Here is a 16,159-nt window from a genome sequence, read left to right as displayed (position 1 = left end):
GTAAAAATCAAAACTATGAGACACATAGTCAACGATGGAAGCGAACAAGATGAACTGTCATTGTGTTTGGGAGAAGGAAACAGGATGCAGGAATATTCCACTCGAGCCTTGTGGGGCCATGTTTACAGGGTAAGCCTTCCCCGCTTGCAACCTGACGTTCCATTGGCCGGCGCTCCAGCAAGGAAGAGAGGTGGCCAGTGATTGGTTGCAATATGTACTAGCCTGACCCCGTGGACTTCCTCGACCAAGACCAAAACAAACCTGAGAGTGAAACGAGTCAGAGAGAAAGTACGCCCCCAAACCATTGAGATTAAGCTGAAATCCAAGCTTGATCGCATCCTTATCGTGAACCATTGTGCTTGAAGATTTCCACGTATCCTGCTTATCGTGACACGGAGTTACTTTCGCTGCCAGTGACATATCCATCTTGCAACTGAAATTGGTGGTGGTGGTGGTGGAGAGCTTTGTGTGTGTGTGTGTGTGTGTGGAGTGACAAGCTGGCTCCGTGCCTCATCTCTGGGAAGAAAGAAACTGCCTCTGTAGGTGAGTGTTGATCATCTGTTTTAAGGAAATGTTATTGGTTCTCTGTCATATGTTTATGAAGTAATCTTTGTATGATGTTATTGTGAGCCAGGTGGGAGCAAAGGCGAAAATTGTTAAAGACCAAAGGATATACATATTTTACTAGTTTACATTTGTTTACAGGATTGTTCTGGACCTCTTTCTTTGTGTTGTGTGTTGGGAAGTAAGGGATACACACGCACGCACGCACTTTCATGTTTCTTCAGTGCATAAATAAATATTGCGGGGTGTTTTCTCAGCTCGCGTTTAGCTGGGCTGGTTTGTTGTTAGTCTAACGGTTCACGTTTTATAAATGGCACAACCTTGAACGTGGCACTTTGATGCACGCAGACACACAGACAGCCTACACCGTTAGAGTGACCACCACATGCACTCACTCTCCTACACTGTCATGGTAATCACTTGGTAGTAGTAGTAATTGAACGTTTATTTTCCCAGAGCAATTCCAAGAACCAGTTTTTGCATGTCACGACCTTAGCATCTAATGTAGCTTATTCAGCCCATTATGTTAAGTCAACATATAATTTGTGTTGATCATTGGTTCACGTGATGCACGTGTCAACAGGAAAGTGTGTGAAAATAGGAGTAAGAAACAAAATGGCAGTATCACTTAAAGGCTTCTGTGCGATGGGCCCCTTACCGAGCGTAGCGCTGTGTTTACGTCAAGGCGCTTCTGCCACATCTCCGTTTGTTATTGACACGTGTACAGAGGATAAGATTATATAAACGAACACGCCTACTACACAACCCATACCATTGAAAACTACATGAACCCCGAAGTACCCAGGAGGCTTTTGATGACAACCAGTGCAGCATTAATGGCAGTGTTGGGTCGATATGTGGCACGTTAGAGATTATTGACTGAGATCACGTGGTGTACCTGTGGGCGTGGATGTTTTGTTTACCTCGCGCTGTGCTTTTGTCAACTTCATATTGGGGTTCACGCTTCTCCCTTTAGCATTGTCCTGATACTATAGCAAGGCCACGCTGGTCTGGTAGTATCTGGTTTGCTGAACGGCTCTGTGCCATTCTTACTGGTTATGTAACTAATGAAATGCTGCCCAGAGCTGTTTGTTTATTTTATTTATTTTTTTTCATGATTTTGGTTGTCCGTGAAGGATGTGGAGTTTGTTATTAGAGATATGGGGGAGTTAGGGATGTTGTGGGATTGTGGTTGTATTTGTGTAGTGTTGGAGAAAGAAGAGGGGAAGGTGTGTATAGTGCTTCTCTCTCTCTCTCTCTCTCTCTCTCTCTCTCTCTCTCTCTCTCTCTCAAGGACATAGGGCTGGGATTCCCTCTCCAAGGAACCTACACATTTCCACGAATAGAAAGGAGGAAAAGTGCACTCTCTCTCTCTCTCTCTCTCTCTCTCTCTCTCTCTCTCTCTCTCTCTTCTTCTTCTTCTTCTTCTGTTTTCCTTTTATGTATTATTGGAAGAGTGTAATCAAGTTTGTTTTTATTTGTGTTGTTGTTGTTGTTGGTGGTGGTGGTGGTGGTGGCTATTTTGTAGTAGTAGTAGTAGTAGCAGCAGCAGCAGCAGCAGTGGTGGTAGGTTAGTGGTTCCCTTCCCAGCTCCTGCCGCTCAGCTCGCGGCGCAGCGAAACACGAGTAGGATTGACACAACTCTGCCATTGTATCCTGATTGACACGAATCGTTGAGAGAGAGAGAGAGAGAGAGAGAGATTCATGCTCTCTCTCTCTCTCTCTCTCTCTCTCTCTCTCTCTCTCTCTCTCTCTCTCTCTCTCTCTCTTTGATGTTGTGTTTGTTTTATGCAGCACGAGGGGGAGAGAAATATCGAGCTCTCTCTCTCTCTCTCTCTCTCTCTCTCTCTCTCTCTCTGTTTCATATCGTAAGAGAGAGAGAGTTTTCAGCTCGGTTATTTTCTATCAAATTGAATTATAACAGTTTCCTCGCTTTCAAGTCTCTCTCTCTCTCTCTCTCTCTCTCTCTCTCTCTCTCTCTCTCTCTCTCTCTCTCTCTCTCTCTCTCAAGCTTCAAAGAAACCAGAGTAGCTACTTGGAAGTAGTTTTCTCTCTCTCTCTCTCTCTCTCTCTCTCTCTCTCTCTCTCTCTCTCTCTCTCTCCTACTTCATTGTTTGCGGGGCGAGTTATGAATGCGTGTATGTGAAGTGTGGTGTTGAGAGGAGGGAGGTGTTGTGTGGTGTATGCGTAGCCGTGTGTGGGTGCAGGAATGGTGGGGATGAATGGTTGAAGTCGGGTGGGGATAATCTTCTCTCCTTCAGCAATTGCCTCTACGAATATGTCAATGAGATGAGCGGAGTGGCAAATAGGCTTCTTCATACCTCTCTCAGTCAAGCTACTTCTGTCCAACCCGCTGTCTGAAAACCTTAACCCTATCAGTACTGGAACGCGTTGTTTACCACGAGTTTTAGGCACGATTAGATTATTTACATTAGGAAGGATCTATGGAGGTCAGGGGATTAATGGTCTTCACTATTTTAATCCTCCATATGATTTTCTGAAGCTCTATAAAGTCACCAAGTAGTAAGCAGAATGAATATGAAGATACGTAATGGTACTGAATTGGTTAAATTTCTATGCTCCATCTCTACTACATTCCAAAGGCTTCGATTGAAGCTACACGGGGTTTTTATGTGTGTTTTCATGATTTAGTGACAATGTGATGATATTTCCCTATTATTATCAGGAGAAACAGTCTTGAGAACCAGAGTTATCATCTTCGTGGCCTTTGAAAATAGTCGTGGTGAGAAAGGGAAGTGTGTTTTGAATAAGGGCCTCACCAGTTAAGCTATATCACGCCACGAACTTGCTCTGCTCTGCTCGCCTCACTCCTCCCTACTCGGAACGTGCTCACCATTATCAGACTCGTATATTTGCATTATTTTGTGGTTAGCTTATAAGTGAAAGTCTGATGTGAAGAATGTGCTAGAAGGATGGAATGCTTATTTTTCCTTTCTTTTTCGTTTTTCTCTACTGTTTTGAGTAACTTATATTCCCAACAGCAGATGATTCCACAAGGAGGAAAAATAGTTATAAAATCAGTGAATTGATAAAGTAGAAGAAAAATATGGTTATCAGGGATGAGTCTTCGATTGTAACGTTATCATAGTTAGGTAACATCTGTAAAGTCTGGTCATACTCCCATGTCTACTGTTTGAACGATTGCTGGTCTCACTATAAAAGTTGCAGTATTAGCTAACTTATTAACTACCTAAGTTCATTCTGCTTACTATTTGGTGATTGTATACAACTTCAGAAACTCATGTGGTGATTGAGACAGTGAAGATTGTGACCATTAATCTTCTGACCTTCGTGAACCCTTCCTTCCTAATGGCAATGAGTGCACAAAACTCTTGGAAAACTCGTGGTAAAAATGCGTCCCAGTACTGAAGAGGTTAAAGCCACTTTATTTTATGTACGAGGGGGAATCTGGCCAAAAACGAGTAAACAAAAAGGGCCACTTAGATGCCACTCCCCGATCAGGTCTGAGGAAATTAGCCAAAAGACTGGGATAAACCTCCTTAAGTTTTGGGCCATAAGGAAAAAAATTGGAATAACAGAAGTAGGTTTTTTTTTCTGTAAAGAGGATAAAAATAGCCAACACGTGCAGAGCTTGAGTGTTCTAACGTGTGCTGACCTTCCTGTAAAGGGTACAATATCCTTCACTAAAACCTGTTGCTTGTGTGAGTCAGCCCAGAGGAGAATTATTTAAAAAGTTATTCGTGTATTGGAGGGTTTGTTTATAGTGTGTGTGTGTGTGTGTGTGTGTGTGTGTGTGTGTGTGCTGTAGAGGTAGTATCAGATAGGAAAGGGAGAAGGAATAGTTAGAAGTGTTGGGTGAGTTTTATTATCAGCCATAAGTCACTGACCTGTGTAGTCATTCATACACGCTCATTCACACACACACACACACACACACACACACACACACACACACACACACACACACACACTCTCTCTCTCTCTCTCTCTCTCTCTCTCTCTCTCTCTCTCTCTCTCTCTCTCTCTCTCTCTCTCTCTCTCAAACACACACACACACACACACACACACACACCTTAACCACAATCAGCGTACGGTACATGCATACTCCTTCCTCATAGGACGTCTTGAAGGGCACACACACGCTCTCTCTCTCTCTCTCTCTCTCTCTCTCTCTCTGTGTGTGTGTGTGTGTGTGTGTGTGAGAGAGAGAGAGAGAGAGAGAGAAAGTTATGTCCGGGAGGGAATGGCGGCCTGGCTTGCTGGCTTGACTGACTCCCGGTGCTTGTGTACTCTTGACTAGCTAGCCATTCACGATCTTACATGACTAGCCTCTCTCTCTCTCTCTCTCTCTCTCTCTCTCTCTCTCTCTCTCTCTCTCTCTCTCTCTCTCTCTCTTGGAAATGATGAGTCAAACCAAGAAGAAAATATGGAGACTAGCCAATTGGCACCTGTGTGTGTGTGTGTGTGTGTGTGTGTGTGTGTGTAGCTCTTGTCACGTGTCTAGGGAGCCCTACGTAACGGTCAACTAGTACACACACACCCTAGCTTATCAACATGCTGTCCTCCTCTGTCCCACTGCCCGCCCTCCTGCCACCCACCACTCCACCAGCACTATTGCACTGCCACTGCGTTCCCGCGAGAGAAAAACACACTGCAATTTGCGTATATACTGTTGCGTCACTTGAGCCCTCTTTGCCCATGTGCCCTCTCCCTCCCCCACCCCCCCAACATACACGCATCACCCTTCTTCCCCCGCCCTGTGAAGGTCGAAGGGGTTCCAGGGAAGGAGATAAGATTGTTGTGGTTTACCTTCCATCTATATCCCATCTTCCCCCCTCTCTCTTTCTCTCATTCTCCTGTCTCGATCTTCATATTGTTGAACGTTTGTTTATCTCACTTCCACTGCTTTCCAAAAGGTTTCAGTTCGTAGTGGGATTTTGTAAGGGTGTTTTGAAGGTTCCGAGGACAAATTAACAAGGTTTCTACTCTAATGAAGGGAGAAACATTCTAGAGAACTCGGACTAATCATCTTCGTGGCCTTTGGAAATAGTCGTGGTGAAAGAGCCAAGCATTTCTGAATACGGGCTCTCTCTCTCTCTCTCTCTCTCTCTCTCTCTCTCTCTCTCTCTCTCTCTCTCTCTCTCTCTCTCTCTCTCTCTCTCTCTCTCTCCTGCATTTTGGATCGACATTGCTACTCTCTCTCTCTCTCTCTCTCTCTCTCTCTCTCTCTCTCTCTCTCTCTGGCAGCGTGAGGCCTTGAGGATCATTGATTATTTAAGTTGTAAGGCGGAGGACGGGAACGAAAGCATCTCTCTTCTTCAGTACAGTCTCCAGAGGGCACTGTCAAATTCTCGATGTGTCAGTAAATACACAAATATCATAATACCTTAATTAACATGGATTCCTCTCTCTCTCTCTCTCTCTCTCTCTCTCTCTCTCTCTCTCTCTCTCTCTCTCTCTCTCTCTCGTTTGTATATTTTGCATGAAATTAATATATGCATGTAGTGTCATGATTGTGTGTGTGTGTGTGTGTGTGTGTGTGTGTGTGTGTGTGTGTGTGTGTGTGTGTGTAATGTCATGACCTTGTTTGTGTATTAGATGGCATACTAACCTTAATAATGCAGCAGTTGTTGTTGATATTGTTTACAAGCATCCAAACACCAAATAACACACACACACACACACACACACACACACACACACACACACACACAGTAAAACTCCCGAACACAATCCATGAGTGAAGGAAGAAAAAAAGACTTCCGTACATCTTTCAGAATCAAAACATCCACAAGAATGACAGTAAGAAGAAGAAGGGAAAAAAAACATCAAACAAGTAGACGAGGAAAATTAAAGCTTGTAATCCCTCCCACACTCCCTTGCAAACACGTGTAGGAGGAGGAGGAGGAGGAGTAGAAGGAGGAGGAGGAGGAGGAGGAGTAGAAGAAGAAGGAGGAGGAGGAGGTGGAGGCAAGAAAAATTCGTATTCAGAAACGCTTTGCTCTCTTGCCACGACTAATTTCCAGGGCCACAGATGTTTCTCCAGTTAATAATGTAAAATTTTGTCTATCTGCCTCTAGGTCTAGAACCATAACACAAACCACCTTAAAAATACTTTGCTGTCTGACCATAACTATTTTCAAAGGCCACAGAGATGATTAGCGGAGTTTTCAAGAGTGTTTCACCAGTTGATAATGTAGAAATCCTGTCACTCTGCCTTTAGAACCATAAAATGAAAACCTTAAAAACTCGTACATTTGAATAGTCTTTTGAAATAGTGGAGGTGAAGCGAAGAAGTGAGAATACCAGCCAAGGAGGGACAGTAGAGGCGGTGGTGGGGAATGCGTACCCATAATATTCAAGGAGAGCCACATGGTTTTAGTGTGGTAGGGACGACTTTTTTTTCCCAGCAAGGGTCTCTAATTGATTTGCTGTTTTTTTTCATCAGTTGGTTCTTTATTGTTTATGTGAGACTTGTATTGAATTTTTGTTTTTGTTTTGTTTTGTTTATTTACTTCGTTGATTATGATTGGTTTGGTTCTGTGTGTTGTTTTTGTCTCATTTGTGTTCGTTTGTATATTTGTTTTATTCATTTATTTGTTCTATGATTTGTTTATCCAGTAATTGTTTGGTTAATTTGCTTCTTCGTTTCTTTATCTCATGGTTTGTTTGTCTCACCATTTGTTTACAGACTCATTATTGTGTTCACTAATCTTAATATTTGTTTATTGGGTCTTATCTCAGAGAAGTGTCGAAAGCAGCTTGTGTTTTGTGTTTATCAAGTTTTTAATGTTCTCTAACTAATAAGGCGCTTTGAGTTAGATAAGACATATGTGTGGATTACAATGCTCATGGGCTTTATCATGTGTAGGTCTCTCTCTCTCTCTCTCTCTCTCTCTCTCTCTCTCTCTCTCTCTCTCTCTCTCTCGTAAAAGTGCTTTCAGATAGCCTGGGTATATTTTATTTCTTGCCTTCCTTTAGTTCATCTTTATAATGGTGGTTTTTAATAAGTATGGTGTCTTATTCCCTTTACTTACCCTTTGTAATGGTACTATTAATAAGTATGCTGTCTTCCTTTCTTTATTTCACCCTTATAATACTGTTTTTGAAAAGGTATGCTGTCTTCTGATACATGACACGTTTCCATATTCATTCTGCTTACTATTCGGTGATTTTATACAGCTTCAGAAACTCGCGGTGATTAAAATGTTAAGACTGTGACCATTAATCTTTTGACCTCTATAGACTCTTCCTAATGTCAACAAAATGATCTAATAGTACACAAATCTCAAGGTAAAAATGTGTATGTATGTTGTCTTCTCTTTTATTCGCGTATGTAGCAATGCATTCAAATATTAAGTTCTCTGAAGAGTTAGAGGCTGGGAATCGAAGTGTTGACAGCACACTCAGTGATAAGAATCACAAGCAGCCACGTGGAGTAAGCGACCTTGACTCGTCCAGCCACTTGCACCCCCGAGAGGAAGAATTATTGCCATGCTTGACACACGAGTAGTCACAATGCGCTCTCTCTCTCTCTCTCTCTCTCTCTCTCTCTCTCTCTCTCTCTCTCTCTCTCTCTCTCTCTCTCTCTCTCAATATTTACATGCCATTAGTCTATATATATCTCCCATACCACACCCAGCCTCTCTTCCTTTCAAGCCTTTTTATTCTTGGCCTCCTTCGATGTGTTGCTGCAATCTTCGCAAGCCATTCAGTGTTTTCTCTCTTATTTATGTCTGCTACCGCGTTCCTGTATGTGTTCCTGTGATCCCATTCTGTCAAGCAATTTAGTGTCTTCCTTAACCATCCCTTCCTTCTATCCCACTGTTCTTTTCCTTCCCTCTCCTGAGAATATATATAAAACGTCATCTTTTATTAATTTAAACATCAACCTGCCTTCCTTAATCTCTTCACTACTGGGACGCATTTTTAAGCAAGTGTTTGAGTGTGATTAGACGATTTTGTTTACATTAGGAAGGGTCTATGGAGGTCAGAAGATTGATAACCGGTCTTCGCTATTTCAATCCCCTCATAAGTTTCTAAAGCTGTATAAAAATGCCACATAATAAGCAGAATTAATATGAAAACGTGTCATGATACTGAAGGGGTTAACCGCACCCTCCCTATCTCACTTTTCCCCTCCTTTTTTTTCTAAGCGCGCTTGTTCTTCGTCTAAATGATTAAAAAAGAAAGTCATTTGAACAGCAACACGAAGTTTATTCAGCACTAATTCCTAAAGCCTAATCTTCTGTATCCACGCAAACATTCGCTTCCGTTACCTCCTTGCAAACTCATCAGAGGGTAACACTTCCTGATACAGGCAAGCGGTGAGGGGCGGACGGAGCGGGCAAGTGTGATAGTAGAGAAAAAATAGTAACCCCCACCCCCTCTCTTTTCCTCTCCCAGCAACGGCCTCCCTCTGCTCTCACTCAACTCCTCCCCCCTTCCTGCCTTCGTCTTCTCTCCTTCTCACTCCCTCCCCTACTCTTCGTCTTCCCTCCCTCTCCTCCTCTCCGTTGCGCGCTCACACATACACACATCAGCTGGCAACAATGTGGATCTTCTCTACCTGTGTTGCTTGGTGGAGGCGGTGAAGGTGGTCTCTCTCTCTCTCTCTCTCTCTCTCTCTCTCTCTCTCTCTCTCTCTCTCTCTCTCTCTCTCTCTGTGTGTGTGTGTGTGTTCACTTATCCACTTTGGCGCCGTCTTTGTCGTTCTTTGTGGCTGGGCTGGCGACCTCCCCATCTCCGGTAGTGATGTTGGTGGTGGTCCTTATCTTTGTCTTAATTCCCGCGAACTGTCGTGGTTACAGTGAGGTTTGTTTGTGGTGATGGTGATGTATTTTCTTTGTGGTCCACTACTACTACCTTTTCTTGTTAATTTCGTTTTTACAGTTTCTTTGTTTTGTTTATTTCCTTTTTATTCTTTTCGAGTCAGTTTAGTCAGGGTGAAATTGTGAATGTGTTTTTCTATTGTTTTGTTCGTTGTAGGCTCAGTTTTCTTGGTGTGCCTTTGTTTATCCGTGACTTCAGGTTTTGGTCAGGTAGAGTTTGTCTGTGGGTCATTGCTTTGTTTCTTCCTACAGTGCTTTCCATTTTATCAACGTTTAGATACCGGAGAATAAGAATAATCGTTTCTGAACAAGTACTAAACTAAAAGAAAAGTATTCGATACATTGCTTTGGCGATGACCTGATCCTGCCCTTCATGCCTGCCCTTGACTCCTTTCCTTTGTGACTTTTTGCCCCGGGTCCGTCTTGGCTGCAGGTAACAGGACGGACGGGCAGGCAAGTGTGGGGTGCAGCGTGCTTGGTCCTGTGCTGGGCGGGGCAGGGTCGGGGTAAGTAAGGGTGGAGTCGGGGGTTGCGTCATGTTGAGAGAGAGAGAGAGAGAGAGAGAGAGAGAGAGAGAGAGAGCTAAAACAAGTTGTAATCGTCTTCTTGCAACTCCTTCTTTGTTTATTTATCGTAGCGCCAGCAGGGTTTCCTCAGTTTGTCCCCGGTATGCTATTTATTTCCCAGAGAGAGAGAGAGAGAGAGAGAGAGAGAGAGGAACCACGTGGCTGGCCGGGTAAGGGGAGAGGTACGTTAATATAAGACGCCTACGATCTCTTCTTTTCCTAGTGTTTCCCGTCCTTCCTGCCTGCCTCCTCACCCACTCTCCGCCACCCTACACGTGTCTCCCTGTTTGCGCCACCCACGTCCTGCCCTCCACCTCCCCCTCCTTTACCTGCATTGCTGTACACACACACACACACACACACACACACACTCTCTCTCTCTCTCTCTCTCTCTCTCTCTCCGGGTTAGCGACAGGTGTGGTTCAGAGGAGACAGCTGTGGCGCCAGCCGCCATATGTCAAGCGCGTGATGGACGGTAGGGAGCAGCACTGGCGCCAGTCTGCTACTGCTGTTCCACCATAACAAAGTCTATTGTTCCCCTAGCGCCACCTTTTCACCCCCGCCATCACCACCTTAACAAATCCCTCCCTCCTTCACCTCGTGCTCGTCCTCCTGCTCCTCGTCCTCTTCCTTCATCGATCGCAGCGATGATACAACTCTTCTCGCAGCGGAGTTGTCAAGTCATCGTGAAAGTTGCCTTAGCAATACAAAGAAAACCATTATGAACTTGAGGTATTTATGTAACTTGCTGTGAGTGTGCTAGCACGTGCCTGTGATCATTGTGCGGGGACCCTCACTGGTCTGTACTGCCGTCACATTGGGTAGGTTTTGGCGGGAAATCCCCCGTTAGGTAGTTTCGCCCAACCCGTAGTCACGTGGCTCGCTTTGTTTGTAAACACGTCCCCCCGCTCGATCCGCCCTGCCCCGCACCCTCCCGCGCTGGAGAGAGCGAGGCCACCACGGCTGAAACTTCCACTTTTCACTTATAATTCAGCTTCCACCATACTTTTCCGTGGTTTTAGGACATGTTTCGATATATATTACTCACGTTGAAACCACTGGGAATTTTTATGGTATGAGATGGGTAGCCCTTTCTTTGTCGCGATGGCGGAGTGGCAAGGAAGGCGGAGCGTGGTGGCCTGGCGGAGTTCCAAGGCCGGATTTAGCCTCGAGCAGAGTTCCTGAGCCTCGGGCAAAAAATATTATGTACACTCCTATGCTCATTGAGTGGCTGGGGAGGACGCTGGGCAAGCCTTGTGTAAGGTGGTGGGTGACTGTCTTAACACCTTGCTGTCTACCACCAGTGGTGTGTGTGTGTGTGTGTGTGTGTGTTGACAGGGCCAGAGCGGGAGGCTTTCAAGGTACAGCAGTGAGGTGTTCTTTATTTCACGGCTTTCTTTATTCTCATTCTGTCCCATCTTCCTTTGCTTTCTCCTGTGTCATTGCTGCACCCTCCGTGTGTGTGTGTGTGCGTGCGTGCTGGGATATCGTTGTACAAAGCCTTGTTGAGAGAGAGAGAGAGAGAGAGAGAGAGGAAGGGGAAGGAAAACAACAGAGCCAGTTTTCGACAAACAAGAGCTACTGTTCTGTGCTGGCGATCGTCAGGTGTTGACTCAGTTGAAGGGCTACCTCCTCCCCCACCTATCCCCCTCTCTCTCTCTCTCTCTCTCTCTCTCTCTCTCTCTCTCTCTCTCTCTCTGACAGAGTAAGGTCAAAGTCCGTCAGAAATAGTTGCATTATTTTGATCCTGCTTGTTAAAACGGTGCCAGTTTCTCTCTCTCTCTCTCTCTCTCTCTCTCTCTCTCTCTCTCTCTCTCTCTCTCTCTCTCTCTCCCAATTTTGCTCTACTACTTTACTTCCTGACTTTTATTTTTGCTTCCTTCCATTTTCTTTCATTCCCACGAAAAAATATGAAAATTTGCATACAACAATGGTCTTTCCCGCGCCTGCACACACACACACACACACACACACACACACACACACACACACACACACCAGTCACCATTCCCACTATACATCGTTCGTTATACACTATCATTACCACCACTAAGTAAAAAAGAAACATTGTTATTACCTAACCCAACCCACGTGGCGACCCCTTTCCTTCCCTTCTATAAACACACACACACACACACACACACACACACACACACACACACACCTTGTCATCGCGTCCTTGGCATTGGTCACGTGTGGGAGTGTACACACACACACACACACACACACACACACACAGTCCTGGTAATCAATAGACTGGGAGGTGTGGGAGTAGGATGATTTCTCCTCCTCCTCCTCCTCCTCCTCCTCCTCCTTGCTTTCCGCTCTCTTCCACCCCCCTCTCTCTCTCTCTCTCTCTCTCTCTCTCTCTCTCTCTCTCTCTCTCTCTCTCTCTCTCTCTCTCTCTCTCTTCCTCCTGCTCTCACCCCCGTTGCCACACAAAACAGTCCTCCCATCCCTCTCCCTCTCTCACCTTCCTTCTCTCCCTCCCCGTCCTTTCCTTCCTTCCTTCTCTCATAATGGTCCGTGAGTGTGCATTCTCTCTCTCTCTCTCTCTCTCTCTCTCTCTCTCTCTCTCTCTCTCTCTCTCTCTCTCTCTCTCTCTCTCTCAAAGGGTTATCAGTTTGGCATAATTATGTGAGAACTTTCCTTCCTCCTGCTTAGCGGAAACGTGGTGGCGGTCCAGCTGTTGCCCTCTCTTCTTCCTTCCTTCCTTCCTTGCTTCTTTCCTTCCCCCCTTCATCTTCCTTTCTACTTCCGCTGCTGTTGCTATGGTCTTATATCCTCAGTTGTTTTTTTTCTTTTTTTCTTTTACTTTTACTTTTTTTCGTCTGTTGCTATGGGCATATTTTTCCCGCTTTCTTTGTTCCTTTTTCTTTTGTTCCTTCTCTTCCATTCTTCCTTTCTGCTTCCATGGGTTTTTTTTCTACCTTGTCCCTCTTCTGTTGTCTCTTCTTCCTTTTTTCCTTCTTTCCTCTTCTCAAGTCTTCTCTTCCACTTGCATCTCCGTTTTATTCCTTCCTTTGTTATTTCTTCTTACTCCTCCTTTCTCTTCCTCATGGTTATTGTTATTTTGTCTTCTCTTTCCTTCACCCCCGCCTCTATTTTCTCTTTCCTTTCTCCTTTCACTTCCTGAACCTTTCTACCTCTTTTCCCCTTTCTCTTTCATACATTTCGTATTTCTTTAGCCCTTCTCTTTTTTTCGTTCTTCCTCTCCACTTCCATCTCATTGTTTACCCTTTTCACTTCTTTTGTTTGCCTTATTTGTTTTGTATTCTCCCCCTTCATTCTCTCTTTCTTTTCCACTTTGTCTTCTTCTTTTCCACTTTGTCGTACCCTTCGCCATTTTTCCTTTTATTTTCACCTTTAATTTCTTTCCGTTTTCTTTTGTTCCTTCGTACCTAGGTTTATTCCCCCCCTTCTCCCGCTCTTCTCCCGCTCTTTCCCTCCTCTTTGTCCCTCGTTCGGTCTTTCTCTTATCCCTTCCTTTTCCTTCTGTTCCCTCCGCTTTACACATCTAACGAATGAGAGAGACGAAGGAATGAGGATAGCTTTTGCTTTACGTTTTCTGTGAAGCGAAGCAGTTATAAAATCAAATGAAGAGTGTGATTCAGCTTATTTAAAAGTATGATTTCCGTGTGGTGGTAATTAGTGGTGGAGTAATTAAGATGGATTAGTTTTCAAGGGCACAGTTGGGAGATGGTAAGGTTCAATTTGGTTAGGTAATCAGATGCTGCCTTGTGTGGTTCAAATTAGTGGTTGTATGTGCTCGTGTGATGTGTCATGGTAATTCTGCAAGCATTAGGAAACACACACACACACACACACACACACACACACACACACCGGAAACAAAAACGTACTGTTCTTGAAATTGTAGTATAATGAGTCTCTCTCTCTCTCTCTCTCTCTCTCTCTCTCTCTCTCTCTCTCTCTCTCTCTCTCTCTCTCTCTCTGACGAGGCAGTTGGATAACACAAGATAAGTCCTTCCTTCTCCTCCTCCTCCTTGGGTACGCATGGGTCACTGCCCTCTCAAGGCCACGTGTTTGTAGGGGATAACTTGGGGTAGGGACAAGGAGAGGGAGGGGAAAGAATGAGGGGCGAAGGGAAAGCTGAGAGGACTCGGGAGAGAATAGGTGAGGAGGCAGAGAAGATTGGACAGAGGAGAAAGGAGGAGGTCTTCTTGAGAGGGACACGAATTAATAAGAGATGGTAGGGCAGTTTTGTGTACATAATGTAACCCCTGCCCTTCACCCACCCATCCACCCACACACACACACACACACACACACACACACACACACACACACACACACACACACACACACACACCTTCACTCTATGGTTCGTATTCTCAAACACTGCACTTCCACTATTTCAAAAGGTTCTATTTAAATTTACACGATTTTTTTATGGTGTTTTTACAGTTCTAGAGGCAGAGTGACAAGATTTCTGCATTATTAGCTGGAGAAACACTCTTGAAAACCACGCTAATCATCTCTGTGGCCCTTGAAAATTGTCGTAGTGAGAGCAAAACGATTCTGAATACGGTGCTGTCTGTCTTCTGTCTTCATTCACGGTAGCCAGCATTCCCCCTCTCCCTCCCTCTGGCAAGTCGCCCCAAGCCAGCGTACAGTGGCTTAACCCTTCCCGCTTCACTGCTGCCATTGGGAAAGGTCATTGTCCTGGTGGTGGTGGTGGTGGTGGTGATGATGATGATGATGATGATGAGGAGGAGGAGGAGAAGAATAAAACAAGTACTCGAACTCATTATTATTATTATTATTATTATTATTTTATTAATCGTTTTCCTCCTCCTCCTCCTCCTCCTCCTCCTCCTCCTCCTCCTCCTCCTCCTCCTCCTCCTCCTCCTCCTCCCACTACTACTACTACTACTACTACTACTACTACTACTGCTGCTGCTGCTGCTGCTGCTGCACCTGAACGCACTTTCATAAACAAGACGTCTTTGTGTGTGTGTGTGTGTGTGTGTGTGTGTGTCCGTCAGCGCGTCCCAAGGATCAAGAGATCACCTCCGTAAATCCTAAGATAAAGACTTGTTCGCTTGCCTTGATAGTAGTAGTAGTAGTAGTAGTTGTTGTAGTAGTAGTAGTAGTTGTTGTTGTTGTTGTTGTTGTTGTTGTTGTAGTAGTAGTAGTAGTAGTAGTAGTAGTAGTAGTTGTTGTTGTTGTAGTGGTGGTGGTGGTGGTGGTGGTGGTAGTAGTAATAGTAGTAGTAGTAGTAGTAGTTGTTGTTGTTGTTGTTGTTGTTTTCTTGTTATTGCTATAAAGATTGTTGTTAGTGTTTTTAAGACTTGTGATTGTTGTATAGATAAATAACATTAATCATATCACTTAATAAAAAAAGTAAAAAAAAAAAAAGTAGCGGACATATATAAAAAAAAACATACTTGCTCTTTATCAATGTTACACTGATAAGCATGTCATTGCAGTCACACACACACACACACACACACACACACACACACACACACACACACACACACACACACACACACACACACACACACACACACACACACACACACACACACACACACACACACGATCCCATCACGTGATCAAGACTTGGTGCATCTTACACACACACACACACACACACACACACACACACACAGCTTCGGGCATTATCACAATCAACAATCACTTTCCCTTCTCAGCAACATTTTCTCTGTGTTATCTTTGGCAATATCAACCACATGCTCTGCGCTAACCGTTCTGTTCAGTTACTACCCGGCTTGCCGTCTGCTGGTATCGTGAGAGTAGCGAAGTAAGATCAGTTCAGACAGATACTACTACTACTACTACTGCCGTTGGTACACTACTATTACTTCTGCTACTAATAAGAATGATAATAGTGATACCCTAATCTAACTAAACCTCATACTACTACTACTACTACTACTACTACTACTACTACTACTACTCCTTAATGTATGTAAATTAGTTTCCTTTGTATCCATTCTGTTTTAATTCTACTTCATAAAAAAAATGGAAGGATGAATGACTCAGCTGTTACATTTCAAGAAGGTGCTTTCTCTAATTCTGAGGGACATTTCGGCGTTACCATGCAGCCATGTTTAATTGCATCATGGTGGGGGCGGGTGTGTGACGGGAAGGTGGGGGGAGTGGGGCATCCGGTGGCAGGAAGTGGTAATAGCGAGGGTGGCATAAAGGTTTCCAAATTGACGTAG

At 44.4% G+C, this 16,159-nt stretch overlaps 2 protein-coding genes across 3 annotated transcripts in view; one reads left to right on the top strand and one right to left on the bottom strand.

Annotated features, from left to right (window-relative positions):
* Nucleotides 1-242: 242 nt before the first annotated feature.
* LOC123510041 (protein CREBRF homolog) overlaps nucleotides 243-16,159 on the top strand; it is a 31,173-nt gene continuing 15,256 nt past the window's right edge. For both annotated transcript variants that reach the window (XM_045264797.1, XM_045264793.1), the window contains exon 1: nucleotides 243-543. The gene's annotated coding sequence lies outside the window, so the exon portion shown is untranslated. The remainder of the gene's footprint in view (nucleotides 544-16,159) is intronic.
* LOC123510045 (luc7-like protein 3) overlaps nucleotides 9,924-16,159 on the bottom strand; it is a 32,928-nt gene continuing 26,692 nt past the window's right edge. The window contains exon 10 of the transcript XR_006676359.1: nucleotides 9,924-9,960. The gene's annotated coding sequence lies outside the window, so the exon portion shown is untranslated. The remainder of the gene's footprint in view (nucleotides 9,961-16,159) is intronic.

Source organism: Portunus trituberculatus, chromosome 28, assembly GCF_017591435.1.
Source record: "Portunus trituberculatus isolate SZX2019 chromosome 28, ASM1759143v1, whole genome shotgun sequence".
Taxonomy (NCBI): domain Eukaryota; kingdom Metazoa; phylum Arthropoda; class Malacostraca; order Decapoda; family Portunidae; genus Portunus; species Portunus trituberculatus.
This window is presented reverse-complemented; position numbering and strand designations above follow the sequence as displayed.